At 43.6% G+C, this 13,492-nt stretch overlaps 1 protein-coding gene across 5 annotated transcripts in view; it reads left to right on the forward strand.

Moving 5' to 3' along the window:
• Positions 1-1,063: 1,063 nt before the first annotated feature.
• The window catches only part of raraa (retinoic acid receptor, alpha a), a 594,392-nt gene continuing 581,963 nt past the window's right edge, over positions 1,064-13,492 (forward strand). For all 5 annotated transcript variants that reach the window (XM_068013478.1, XM_068013476.1, XM_068013481.1 and 2 more), the window contains exon 1: positions 1,064-1,199. The gene's annotated coding sequence lies outside the window, so the exon portion shown is untranslated. The remainder of the gene's footprint in view (positions 1,200-13,492) is intronic.

Genomic DNA, 13,492 nt, shown 5'->3' on the forward strand with positions numbered 1-13,492 from the left:
TGGCTGCCGAATTTCCTTCATTACAACAATGACTGCACTTCAAATGTAATTTATTGGCTATAAAGATTTTGAGACATCCTGTGGGCATGAAAGGCACTACGAAATGTAAGTCTTCCTTTGTTTTATGTAGATAGGAAGAAACTGTTTCCATTGGCAGGAGGGTCAGTAACTGAGGCCTAAGATTGGTGAGGCATTGGGCGCTAGGACCCAGCATCTGACAGCGGAGGGGGAGGTGGTGATCTGGTAGGCACTAGGATCCAGCAGCTGGCAGCGGAGAGGGAGATGATGTTGCAGCGGGGGCTAGGATCCAGCAACTGGCAGTGGAGGAGGGAGGTGATGATACGGCAAGCACTAGGACCGAACAGTGTGCAGAGGACGGTGGTGATGCAGTGGGCACTAGGACCGAGCAGCTGGCAGTGGAGGGGGAGATGGTGATGTGGTGCCCACTGGGGCGCAGCATCTGGTAGTGGCGGGGGTGATGGTGATACGGCAGGCGCTAGGATTCATCAGCTGGCAGTGGCGGGGGTGCTGGTAAAACAGTGGGTGCTGGGGATCAGAAGCTGGCAGCGGAGGGGGAGGTGGTGATCTGGCTGGCGCTAGAACCTAGCAGCTGGCATCAGAGGGGGAGGTGGTGTTGCAGCAGACGCTAGGACCCAGCTGCTGGCAGAGGAGGGGGGAGGTGAGCCAGTAGCTGGCAGCAGCTGGGGGGGGGGGGGGGAGTTGGTAATACAGTGGGTGTTAGGGCCCAGAAGCTGGCAGCGGAGTGGGACGTGGTAATGCGGAGGGCGCTAGGACCCATCAGCTGGCACTGGCGGGGGAGCTGGTGATACAGTGGGTGCTAGGGCCCAGAAGCTGGCAGCGGAGGGGTAGGTGGTGATGGGGAGGGCGCTAGGACCCAGCGGCTGGCAGTGGGGAGATGGTGATGTGGCTGGCGCTAGGATCCAGCAGCTGGCTGTGGCGGGGGGAGCTGGTGATTCAGTGGGCACTAGGGCCCAGAAGCTGGCAGCGGAGGGGGAGCTGCTGATGCGGCGGGCACTAGGGCCCAGCAGCTGGCAATCGAGGGGAGATGGTGATGTGGCGGGCACTAGGACCCAGCAGCGCTGACACCGAGCGGCGGTCGAGCTGATGTCCCCAGTTGTGTTGAAGCGTCTCTGAGGAGCCGCCGGATCGGAGCTGCAGCCGTCGCCGGGCCGCAGACAGTGAGTAGCAGCCCCGAGGGGGATTTATACAGGCACACGGCTTGCTCCTCGCCGATGGGGGTGGGGGGGGGGGGGGGGGGTTGAGGGGCCGGTTCTCCCCACATAACTTTACCGTGGCCGGGGCTGCTCCGCACAGCTCGCCCAGTGGCACTCACCGAGAGGCGGGGAAGAGGCAAATCGAGAGGCGGGGCTGCAGGGGAGCCCCAGGCGGGGCCTAGGAGCAGCAAGGGGAGAAATTTAAATGTTGCCTGTGAAAAGTTTACCAAAGGCAGCAGCTCCTCCCCAGAAATATTCCCAGTGGGTTTGTGGGCCGATTGTTTTTAAAAGTTAATTTGATTTATCAGCAATTACCTGAAATCAGCTCTGGATTTGGATTTCCCTGTGGGGTTTATTTTTTATTTGTGTTTAAATGCTTACCTTTTACCTGCAATTAATCATCTTGTGTAAATATTTACAGTTGTAAATACAGATGTGTTCAGGCTGTGTTAAGGTGATTTCATTTAACTTGGCTCTGCTAGTTTGAGGTGAGTTATTGCAGGGTGGTAACAGTGGGAGGTACTATCTTTCAAAGTGTTAGCCTGGTTTATTGTGAAAGTTTGTTTTGCATCTTTTCTTTTCACCTCTTGAGTCAGATGGTTGTGGTTCAGCTCCCACTCCAGGATTTCAGCACAAAAATCTAGGCTGACTCTCCCAGTGCAGTTCTGAGGGCGTGCTGCACTGTCAGAGGTGCTGTCTTTTGGATGAGGTGTTAAAACGAAGGCCCCCTCTGCCCTCTTAGGTAGGCGTAAAAGTTCTCCCTGGTGTCCAGGCTGTAGTGGTCACTATTTATCCCTCAATCAACATCACAAAAGCAGATTATCTGATCATTATCATATTGCTGTTTGTGGGAGCTTGCTGTGTACAAATCAGCAGTCACATTTCCTACATTCAGACAGTGACTACATTTCAAAAGTACTTCATTGGCTGTAAAGTGCTTTGGGCCGTCCTGTGGTTGTGGAAGGTGTGTATAGTTGACAGTTAGTCTGTCTTTGTTTCTCCTGAAGGTACTGAACCTTTTGTTGGGATCGGGTTCCACTGATGTCAGCTACTCACTGGTGCTTCACTGAAGTTGTGACCTAGGCAGGGAGAGTCAGTTGTTGTACCAGGGGTGGTATCACAGTCAAACCTGATCCTATTCTCACCTGATGTTCAAAAGCACGCTCTCCAGCATGGGATCACTGGCTAACAGATCTCCAGTGTGCCACAACACTGAAAATTTAATATAAAAGCAAAATACTGCAGATGCTGGAAATCTGAAATAAAAACAAGAAATACTGGAAATACTCAGCAGGTCTGGCAGCATCTGTACAGAGAGAAACAGGGTTAATGTTTCAGGTCAGAGACCCTTCTTCAGAACTGACAAATATTAGAAATGTAAAAGGTTTTAAGCAAGTAAAGTGGGGGTGGAGCAAGAGATAACAAAGGTGAAGGTGTTGATAGGACAAGGTCACAGAGAATAACTGACCAGAAGGTCATAGAACAAAGGCAAACGGTATATTAATGATGTGCTGAAAGACAAAGTGTTCGTACAGATAAGGTGTGAATGACTGTAAAGCACAGAGCACTCCAAGCACAAACATAAAAAAACACATTAATAAAACCAAAACAGTGGGTTAGCACAGTGGAAACAAACCAAAAATAAAATAAACAAATAAAAAAGGAAAACGAAAAAAAGAAAAAGTAACTAAGCATAAAAAGGGGGGACCCGTCAAGCTCTGAAATGATTGAACTCAGTGCGGCAGGCTGTAGCGTGCCTAATCGGTAAATGAGATGCTGTTCCTCGTGCTTGCGTTAATGTTCATTGGAACACTGCAGCAAGCCCAGGACAGAGATGTGAGCGTGAGAGCGGTGGGGGGTGTGTTGAAATGGCCGGCAACCGGAAGCTCGGGGTCACGCTTACGGACTGAGCGGAGGTGTTCCGCAAAGCAAGTTTGAATCCATGATCTCCTATGTGGTGAGTTTCCAAATTTTGTCTGCATTGTCTGAGAGGAGGGCCAAGGAAGGACAGGAAGAGATGGCGAATCAAAGGATAACCATCATAGCCAGTCTCGTACAACTCAGTGGTCAGTTGCTGAGCAGGTCCTGGTTTAGAAGGTTGCATCATTGTCATTTTGGAAGGGAAGTACGAAAGAAGTACATTTAAAACAGAATCACAGAATTGTTACAGTGCAGAAGGAGGCCATTTGGCCCATCGTATCTGCACCGAATCTCTGAACGAACAATTCACTCAGTTCCGTTCCCCCACCTTCTCCCCATAACCCTGCACATTCTTCCTTTTGTGGAAGGGGAACATTTAAAAAAATACATACATAATTTAAAAATGTTCCCTTTAATCACGTGAGTTTTTAAATTCCATTCATTTAGTCTAACATTTAAGTGTATTACCATTGACATTCAATGGTGGTTTATAGAATGAATCATACTTCTGATATTAAATCAATAGACTCAGATGAATAGTTCTAGAACTAAGAGACAGAAATTACATGGTATTTCTGTTAATATAAAATAGGAAGGAATCTGACTGTACCAGAATGAACATTTTTTAATATATGCTGCAGATCTGATTAGTAAAGGTGGAGGGAGTGGTAGGGGGACTTAGAGGCATCGAGGGGAAAAACTCCAGTTCCTCCAGGCCCACAAGAAATGGTAGCAAATTTTCAGATGTTACACAGGTTTCAGAAAATGCTAAGTCTTACAGACATTTATCAAACTTGAAACCTTACAAAGTAAAAATGTTTATCTGCTATTAGGCCCCAGTTGGAAATGACTAAATAAAATCCATGAAACAATACAGGGAAAAGGTTGATGCATAATGAAATTCTTTTTATGATGCAGCCTGTTGTAAGATGGTACATAAAATAAAGGCTTACCTCATTAGTACTTCCCTATGGAATTGCAGAAAGGAGAGAGAAAGTTGAAAGGAGAACACTAATTTGAGTACCAATTTTTAAAAAGCAAGGGAAAGAACAGATATCCTTAAATTGGTATATAGCATTTACAGAAAGTATATTTAAGTAAACAAATGAGATTTTTTAAAGTGTATTTTTCCGATTTATCTCCATATAGCAATCTTTCAAAACTCTTTTTCATCAATACTACATGGTCACTGTTCCTCAGAATGTGCTTCTCTTATTTCTTGGAAGCTTTTAAAGGCTTTTCAGGTCCAAACTTTAGCAATACTTAACCACGACTTCCTGATTTATCTTGTGTTTCTTTCTACTGTTTTCACCCTGGTAGTGACCTGCCTTGGTCCTTCACCATGCTTCTCCAATAATAAAAGTAATCCCTCCTGTCTATGTTATCTCCTTCAGACAAGGAAATTACACAATATGGGCTTCACAATTGTGCATTTCTGCTATTAATATCAGTCAGGAGCAAGAGCCTTGTAGATTGTTTAATATCGTGTATTTACTCAGTAATTTATTTGCTGTGCAAACATTGGATCACAGACCAGCCATGTCGACCAGAAGCTTGGAGGTTCCATCCCTGGCCTCTGCTAAGCCGGGATGGAAGTGAGCTACCCCTGTTGACCTCAATTTTCTGGACTAGGGGTGGGAAGAGTTCATAGAATCAACGGATGGTTACAGCACAGAGGAGGCTGTTCAGCTCGTTGTGTCCGTGCCGGCTCACTGTAAGAGCAATTCACCGAGTTCCACACCCCTGCCTTTCCCTGTAGTCCTACAAATTTTTCCCCTTCGGATAAATATCCAATTCTCCTTTGAAGACCTCGGTTGGATCTGCCTACACCACACTCTCAGGCAGTGCATCCCAGATCCTACCACTTGCTGCGTTAAAAAAACAATGTTTTCCTTGTGTTGCCCTTGCTTTTTTTGCCATTCACTTCAAATCAGTGTCCTCTGGTTCTGGATCCTTCCACCAATGGGAACAGTTCCTCCCTATCTACTCTGTCCAAACCCCTCATGATTTTGAGTTTGCAGTCCGGATCACTGTGCAATGACTCCAGCTGGAAGTGTGCATGCATGGATGTTGCCTGATGACTAGATAAGACCGGGTGCGATGCCCTCCATGGCTGAATAGCTGGTTAGTGACCACTGTTTAGACTGGCATGTTGAATGGCCACTTGAGTGAGGCCAACAAAGGACTGCTGGTATCCATTGTACTTTACCCTTGCAACAGTCAGCACCTTCAGAAGGGTGCAGGGGTGGAAACATTTCTAAGCAAAATGAACGCTGAACCTAATGTAAATATATAAAAATGACAGATATCTCTGAGTGATTTCAAGCACGTGATTTAATTGCGAAGTTCATATAATGTATTATGAACTGCACAAACAATGCTGTTGCATTATCTAACATCATCTGAGCCCCACTGAGTTTGGTGCTTTGTAATCAGTATAGGAAATCTATGATTCTCTGCATGAAATACACTGATGATGGAATTTCTTGGTGATAAAATGATTTTCTCTGTCAATTTTTAGTAATGACATTATAGTTTAAGCTTCATTGGACATCTTTGTGCATCAGTTATGTGTATTGTTACAGAGTCATAGTTGGCAAAGAAATGGACCTCAAACTAATGCTATCATTTATATTTTTAAAAATGTCCAGTGATGAAGGACTTTTCTGGTAATCTGGCTAACATCCCTCCCTCCAAATTAGTAGCCATTTATCTCATGATTCAATGAGATGTGTAGGAGAACAAGGAGCAACACTGTGCATACATAAAAAGGAGGTGCCGAGCTGGTGAAGCTACAACAGAGGACTACATGTATGCTCAACACCAGAAGCAGCATGCTATTGACAGAGCTAAGCGATCCCACAGCCGATGAATCAGATCAAAGCTCTGCAGTCCTGCCACAGTGGTTGACAATTAAACAACCAGTGGGAGGAGGAGGCTCCAAAAAACAGCTCCATCCTCAATGATGGGGAGTCCAGCACATCCGTGCAAAAGACAAGGCTGAAGCAACTTCAGCCGCCTTCAGCCAGAAGTGCCGAGTGGATGATCCATCTCGACCTCCTCCTGAGGCCCCAACCGTCATAGATGCCAGTTTTCAGACAATTCGATTCACTCTCCATGATATCAAGTAACAGCTGACACAATGAGTACAGCAAAGGCCACAGGCCCTGACAACATTCCAGTTGTATTACTGAAGACATGTGCTCCAGAACAAGCTATGCCTCTAGTCAAGCTGTTCCAGTACAACTACAAAACTGGCTATATCCGACAATGTGGAAAATTGCCAAGATATGTCCTGTTCACAAAAAGCAGGACAAATCCAATCTGATCAATTACTGCCCCATCTGTCTACTCTCAATCATCAGCCAAGTGATGGAAGGTGTTGGCGACAGTGCTATCAAGCAGCACTAACTCAGTAACGACTTGCTCACGATGCTCAGTTTGGGTTCCGCCAGGGCCACTCGGCTCCAGACCTCATTGCAGCTTTGGTCCAACATGGACAAAACAGCTGAATTCCAGAGGTGAAGGGAGTGACTGGCCTTGACATCAAGGCAAAATTTGACTGAGTGTCGCATCAAGGAACCCAAGCAAAATTGAAGTCAGTGGGAATCAAGGGGAAACTCTCTGTTGGTTGGAGTCATACCTAGCACAAAGGAAGATGGTTGTGGTTGTTGGAGGTCAATCAGCTCAGCCCCAGGAAATCACTGCAGGATTTCCTCAGGGTAGTGTCCTAGGCTCAACCATCTTCATCTGCTTCATCAGTGACCTTCCAACATAAGGTCAGAAGTGGGGATGTTCGCTGATCATTTTACAGTGTTCAATACGATTCGCAACTCCTCATACTGAAGTAGTCCATGCCTGCATGGTACACAAGTGGCAGACAATACCTATCTCCACCAAGAGGGAATCTAGCCATCTCCCCTTGACATTCAATTGCGTTACCATCGCTGTTCCCCCTAGCATCAACATCCTGGGGAGGGAGTTACCATTGACCAGAAACTTAATGGACCAGTCATATAAATACTTTGGCTACAAGAGCAGGTCAGAGGCTGGGGATTCTGCAGCAGGTAACCCCCCCCCCCACCCCCAAGCCTGTCCACGCTCTACAAGGCAGAAGTCAGGAGTGTGATGAAATACTCTTCACTTGCCTGGATGCGTGCAACTCCAACAACACACAAGAAGCTTTACACTATCCCAGGACAAAGCAGCCTGCTTGATCAGCACCCCATCCACCACCTTAAACATTCACTCCCTCCCTCCAGCACCCAGTGGCAGCAGTGTGTACCATATGCAGGATGCACTGCAGCAACTTGCCAAGGCTCCGTCAACAGCGCCACCCAAACACGCAGCCTCCACCACCTAAAAGGATAAGGGCAGCAGATGAATGGGAACACCTCCACCTGCAAATTCTCCTCCAAGTCGCACACCATCCTGAGGTGGGATTGTATTGCCGTTTCTTACATGTCACTGGGTCAACATCCTGGAACTCCCTTCTCAACAGAACTGTGGGTGTACCTACACCACATGGGCTACAGCAGTTCAAGAAGATGGCTCACCACCACCTTCTCAAAGGCAATTAGGGATGGGCAATAAATGTTGGCCTTGCCAGTGACATTCACATCCCATGACCGAATAAAATAAATTTATGCTGTGGGATATTGTGCGCAGAATGGCTGCTGTGTTTACCTCTGTAATAATAGTCACTGCACTTTAAGAAATACCTTGTATAAGAAGCATTTCACAATGTTTCTAAGACACAAAATGTTCTAAAATGCTTTTTTCTGCTTTGAGATACTGTAATGCCTGCGATAGGATCTTTATAACTGGTGTCAAGTGTTCATTAACCTTGTTTTAAGAGTATGTGTTCATTATACCATTTTAAAAAAGCACGTTTCCAAACTCTTGCATGGCTGTAAAATAATATTTTTCAAATCTTTGTCTTCTAGAGTCCCAGGTAGTTCAATGAGTTCAGTGTACCACTTGGTGTGATACTGAACCACAAAGATCATGCATGTCGTGTGATGGAACTCTGGTCAGTGTTGACTCTGTGCCAGGATAGTAATTGTGTCATAATCTGTGCTGACATTTCGGTGCATTCCTAGAGGAATGCTGCATTGTTGCTGCTGCAGTTTCAGTGGAGATGTTAAACCGTGGCTGCATCAGGTGGATGTTAAAAATACTTTGAAACTATTTGAAGAGGAGCAAGGGAGTTCTCCCAGTATCCTCATCAACATTGATCCCAAAACTATCATCATCAAAGCAGATCAGTTGGTTATTCATCCAGTTGCTGCTTGTGGGACCTTGCTGTTTATAAATCAACTGCCATGTTTGCCTACATAAGAACAATGACTACACTTCAAAAGTGATCATTTGGCTCTGAAGTGATTTGGGACATTTTGAGGATGTGAAAAGAGCTATGTAAATGTGAGTTCTTTTTCCTTCCCTCTCTCCCTGTTCAGTAGGGATGGAAAATATCAGTCAAGGTTCCCAGATTGTTATCCTGAGAACATAGAGTGAGAATAAGATGTTCCTGTGACTGAATAGCCTGATGATCCTCAATGTCTAGTCACTTGGGAAGAATGACCATTTGAGTAAAGTAACAGAGCTGCCAGTTGCACTGAAACTGTCCTGTTGCACAAATTGCTTCCTTCAAGAGAGAGATGACCCGCAGTGGTTAGCACCGCAGCCTCACAACTCCAGCGACCCGGGTTCAATTCTGGGTACTGCCTGTGTGGAGTTTGCAAGTTCTCCCTGTGTGTGCGTGGTTTTCCTCCGGGTGCACCGGTTTCCTCTCACATGCCAAAAGACTTGCAGGTTGATAGGTTAATTGGCCATTATAAATTGCCCCTAGTATAGGTAGGCGGTAGGGAAACATAGGGACAGGTGGGGATGTGGTAGGAATATGGAATTAGTGTAGGATTAGTATAAATGGGTGGTTGATGTTCGGCACAGACTCGGTGGGCCGAAGGGCCTGTTTCAGTGCTGTATCTCTAAACTAAACTATAATGCTGTTCTAGCTTTGCAGCATTGAAACCACCCCCACCCCTTGCCCTGTTTTCTTGACTCCAGGCTGCACTGGAGAACTCAGTGGCTATAATGCTGGGAGTGAAGTATAATTCTGCAAAAGCTCACGTGTGCAACACTCTTTTGATGAATGTGTGCATTTCAATTAGATCCAGTTTTAATTGAATTAAAAACCCCATGAAGGGAGCATCCTTTGGTTTATGTAGATTTTGTCATTCCCTCCCATTTTAATGTGTTCGCAATGTTCCTGTTACAGTTTATACCCTCCAGGTGGATTTTCACAATTTAATTGAGCAAAAAGTGGTTAAAAATGCGGCTTGCAAAATTTTAATAGTTGGATTGTCACGCTACATGTAGGAGATTACAAACATTTAACAGTTTCAAGGAACTACTTGGGAGTATGCTAACTTTTTTAAAACATTCTGTACGTTATATAGTGAGTAATTGATATCTAAGATTGATTACCGGACCGTAATCTCATCGAGGGGTTCAGATAACATTCTAAACAAAGTTCAACAATTAGATTACTAGTTTGAAATTGCTCACGTATCCATTGTCTGTTATAGTGTTGTTCTGTCTGGTTTGAATGGATTTCAATAAGGATGGCTTCTGATGAGCAGACCAGTAGGAATACAATATCTCATCGTTCCGATCGTTTCCTCAATACAATTTAAGACATGACTACTGGTTAAAAACATCTGGGTGGGTGTATGGGTGTGTGTGTGTCGATTTCAAAATATCTGTTTTACTATTTGACTGCTGCAGACATAGTAAATGGTGAACACCAGTATCCCATTACCTCTGTATGGATGCACTTTCTCATTTGTTATTTCTCGATGCTTTCAATTTCAAGTTTATTTCTTCCCTAAAGAAGTTCAGGGTTGTTGAGCAACCTGGGAACTTATACAGGCTAATATGAGTTTCCTGAACAGCAAATGCTTTTTTTCAAAATAGCGAATTAAGTTACAATCTAGTAGTCACAGTGACATAGTACATTGCTGTTCCCATATATGGAGTGTTGGGATATAGATATTCATTGCATATAGGCTGTCAAATCTAGGTTTTTATCATGTTATTTATTTCATTCCTATTTGTGGCAACTTGCTGTGCTCCAATTGGTTCCTGCATGTGCCTACATTACACCAGTGAATAGAATTCACAAACAAACTTTAGCTGTGAGGTCGTAAAAGGTATTTTATATATATGTATGTGGTTCAAAGGTTCAGCTGTTGCTGTGATAGCATCTGAAAATATAGCTGTAAAATAATCTAATCCTAATCATGCTTTGACAAATTTTGATTTGAAAACTCTTAAACAAAAAGCTATATTTAAAAACATTTTTTCCTTAATTTTTATTTTTGGTGACAGCATTTAGGAATATTGACTTAATGGGGAGAAATTCCTCTAATGCAGAATGGCAGAATGTCTGTTTTGTTTCCTATGTAATTAATGACCCACTAATGAAATTGCATTCGTAGAAATTGCAAGTTTCAAAGCCATGTGCTCCTGAGATTTTGTTAGTGTGTTAATTACGAAGGAAAATTGCACACCGTCGGGTTGCTTAGGTCCTACCTCAATTCTGATCAATTAAAAGTGACTTGTAGGAGATAATCTCTTATGAGGATTTTTTTTAGATAATTGAATGAAAGATACATTTAGCTGTGTGTCTTTGACTGTGCCTTTTGAATTAATTCCAGTGCCTCCCTCCCCAACCCACCCTTGCTTCACCAACTAATTTTGGGTGTTAGCAATATTTCTTTAAGAATAACTACTTACAGCAAAGTAATTTGTAAATATAGATTCTGCATGTGAGCTCCTTCAGTGTGGAAGCCATTGCAGGAGACTCTGATCCAGTGTTCACCCCACGTCCACTCACCTTGTGTCATTGCTTGTCCAGTTTCTAGCAGGGATGTGGACTATGGTTAGGAGCAGAAACTCTGACTGTGTTTCATCGATTTAACCAAGGGGACAAAAAGGTTGATTGTCACATCCTTCCTGCTGCCCAAGTTTACATCAGCTAATTCTGCAAAGACTGGGCATTGAACCTGAGACTTTCCGGCCTGTTTCAGCTGTGCCTTTTGTCATTCACCAACTTGCCATAGCTCATTGGGTGGAGGGGTTCCAACTAGTTTTTTATTGGCGGAGGTAAAGGGTGGTTTAAAAATATGCTCGGTTGCTGCAGGAGGGAAGTTTTTATTTAAGGATTAAAACAAAGGCTGAAGGAATACATTTGTTGAGGGAGCTCTGTCAACAGTTCTGTGTCTGAACTCTACATACTGCTCGGATAATCCCTGTGGTGAGAGAATCTCTGGATTCTACACCAGTCAGCAGAGAGCTCTTTAAATAAATGTAGTAAACTATCATACAGTTCAGGTTAAGGTGCTTTGCACTCTGAGACTGTCAGGTCTAAACACAGTGTTAGTCGTAGACTCCAAAGTGTAGATTTAACAGTTTTCTCTCCTTTCGCCTCTCAGCTGTGGCTCTGAGCCAGAAGGTTGTGAGTTCGAGTCCCATTCCAGGGATTTGAGCATAAAATCTAGGCTGGCACTCTCGTGAAATACTGAGGGAGTGGTGCATGAGGGGCTGTCTTTTGGATGAGATGTTAAACCAAGGATAGGGGTTCGGAAGTGGAATCCTTGGCTAGTTATTTCCCCGTCTGGTGCACAGCACAAGACCACTTGTAGCTAGCAAGCTAACCTGAGATCATCTCACTCAGTACAGTCCAGTGTTTGAACCCTGGGATCTTTCTAAAATGTCTGGCTTGGTTCCACACTGAGTAGTTCATTTATTCATTGAGCCACAATTTGTGTTTTTATTCCCATTTATGTCCCATAATAAATGTGTGATGTTCATTTGTGTGTTTGTTTCAGGGAATATAAATTCTAAAATCAAATCACATTTTTACTGTACAAACTAATCTCTTGAAGTGAATAACAAACTGACAGTTAAAACATTGAGGCACTTTTTCACGATAGACTCGTATCATTTGGGGGTTGTATTGGCACTGCTCAAATTGATTTCAATTCAGAGGTAAAACTTTCATCCCATCAGTTTGACCTAGTCTCTGAGGTGAAAGGGAGATGCACTGACAACTGAGCGATCCAGCTTCTCTGTGTTGTGCTGATTTTTTTACCCAGTAAATCACTAGGAATTTTGCAGTTAACTTGGTTATTTTGGACTTGAGCATGTAATTATGTCCAGTGCTGCCACTAGGATTTCAGTGAAGTATAATGGAGTGCAGACGAGATTTTCGTACAATGCCTCCTTCAACTAAGAAAAGCCTCCAGTACTGTAACAAGTATAGATTCTGTTGTATCTGGAAAGAGTATTATGAGTTGTATTGTTTTTGAGGTAAGGAAATGTTGTATGGTTACAATGCTGATTGCACTTAGAGGTAGAGGTTCATAAGTGTCAAAATGTCAAAGTTAAGTATTTTATTTCTGTATAGTTATGTTGTTCAGTGAATTCAACATATTAGGGCCAACCCTTCCCAGGAAAAATGACTTTTAAGAATAGTGTTAGGCCAATACATCTCTTTTGTAACACTCTTATTTTATAATCTCAAATTATTTCCACTACCAAAAATTCACTCCAGCAAACATAATTTGAAACTCTCTTCCAGACACAATCCAAGTTTAGAAGGCAAAATCTATAGCTTGTACTGATTGATGTAATGTTGGACTTGGTATGAAAACCTCACACCATTACCATAATTGTCCTATTGATACTTCTATAGTAAGTGTATGTTTACATTCAATGTATTACAGGAGGCTGTTGTCATATATATTGTTTGTATCAGGCAAATGAGTTACCGTAGGAGATTTACCTAAAAGTGCCAATACAGTTATAATATAAGGAGGGAAGAAACTTATGCTGAGAGTAAGAAGACGCTCCTGCAACAGCTCAAAGCTAGCATCGCGGGAGGTAACTCTTTGAGGGAGTATGGTTCAGGGAATTGCAGGCTTGCGTCATCTCCGCTTCTGGTTAGTTCTGCACTTCAATGGAAATGAGAGATAACGGAATCATCTTCTGACTGAGTTATTTTTTTAAAAGTGCGGTATTGAATTGTGGCTTTTAAGGCAGTAGTAGCTTAAAGTAGAACACCAGGGAGCAGCTGGAGACTATTGTTTCAACTATAGCGGAGGGGTGTTGCAGCCGCACTACCACTGATATAGTGCAATTGTCAGTGAGCTTCATCAGTTATTTTTCCTCCAGCAGAATACTCGCATGACTTCAGTAGTATTTTGCTAAAATCTTCTCTCGACATTGTGCCTTTTTAAGTCCAAATTTGAATATCTGAGTCAATCTTATTT

This window comes from Heterodontus francisci, chromosome 33, assembly GCF_036365525.1.
Source record: "Heterodontus francisci isolate sHetFra1 chromosome 33, sHetFra1.hap1, whole genome shotgun sequence".
Classification (NCBI taxonomy): domain Eukaryota; kingdom Metazoa; phylum Chordata; class Chondrichthyes; order Heterodontiformes; family Heterodontidae; genus Heterodontus; species Heterodontus francisci.